Below are 1,462 nucleotides of genomic sequence, written 5' to 3' on the forward strand. Positions count from 1 at the left end.
CAGTCTTAGAGATTTCTGGGACAACCCTAGGCACACCAATATTCGAAATATAGGCATCCCAGAAGAAGAAGAAAAAAAGAAAGGGTCTGAGAAAGTATTTGAAGAGATTGTAGTTGAATACTTTCCCAGCATGGGAAAGGAAATAGTCAATGAAGTCCAGGAAGCACAGAGCGTCCCATACAGGATAAACCCAAGATGAAACAAAGACGCATATTAATCAAACTAACAAGAATTAAATACACAAAAAAATATTAAAAGCAGCAGGGAAAAGCAACAAATAACATACAATGGAATCCCTATTAGGTTAACAGCTGATCTTCCAGCAGAAACTTTACAGACCAGAAGGCAGTGGCAAGATATATTTAAAGTGATGAAAGGAAAAAACCTACAACCAAGATTACCCAGCAAGGATCTCATTCAGATTCGACTGAGAAATTAAACTTTTACAGACAAGCAAAAGTTAAGAGAATTCAGCACCAACAAACCAGCTTTACAACAAATGCTAAAGGAACTTCTCTAGGCAGGAAACACAAGAGAAGGAAAAGATCTACAAAAATGAACTCAAAACAATTAAGAAAATGGTAATAGGAACATACATCTCAATAATTACCTTAAATGTAAATGGATTAAATGCCTCAATCAAAAGACACAGACTGGGGCTTCCCTGGTGGTGCAGTGGTTGAGAGTCCACCTGCCGATGCAGGGGACACGGGTTCATGCCCCAGTCCGGGAAGATCCCACATGCCGCAGAGCGGCTGGGCCCGTGAGCCATGGCCACTGAGCCTGCACGTCCGGAGCCTGTGCTCCGCAACGGGAGAGGCCACAACAGTGAGAGGCCCACGTACGGCAAAAACAAAGCAAAACAAAACAAACAAAGACACAGACTGGCTGAATGGATGCAAAAACAAGACACGTATATATGCTGTCTATGAGAGACCCACTTCAGACTTAGGGACACATACAGACTGAAAGTGAAAGGATGGAAAAAGATTCCATGCAAATGGAAGTCAAAAGAAAGCTGGAGTAGCAACAATCATATCAGACAAAATAGACCTTAAAATAAAGACTGTTACAAGAGACACGGAAGGACACTACATAATGATCAAGGGATCAATCCAAGAAGATATAACAATTGTAAATATCTATGCACCCAATATAGGAGCTACTCAATACATAAGGCAAATGCCAACTGCCATAAATGAATAAAATACCTAGCAATAAACCTACCTAAGGAGGTAAAAGGCCTGTACTCAGAAAACTATAAGTCAGTGATGAAAGAAATCAAAGGTGATACAAACAGATGGAGAGATATACCATGTTCATGGATTGGAAGACTCAATATTGTGAAAATGACTCTTCTACACAAAGCAATCTACAGATTCAATGTGATCCCTATCAAACTACCAATGGCATTTTTCACAGAACTAGAACAAAAAATTTCTCAATTTGTATGGAAACAAAA

Source organism: Neophocaena asiaeorientalis, unplaced genomic scaffold (assembly GCF_003031525.2).
Source record: "Neophocaena asiaeorientalis asiaeorientalis breed wild unplaced genomic scaffold, Neophocaena_asiaeorientalis_V1.1 scaffold163, whole genome shotgun sequence".
NCBI lineage: Eukaryota > Metazoa > Chordata > Mammalia > Artiodactyla > Phocoenidae > Neophocaena > Neophocaena asiaeorientalis.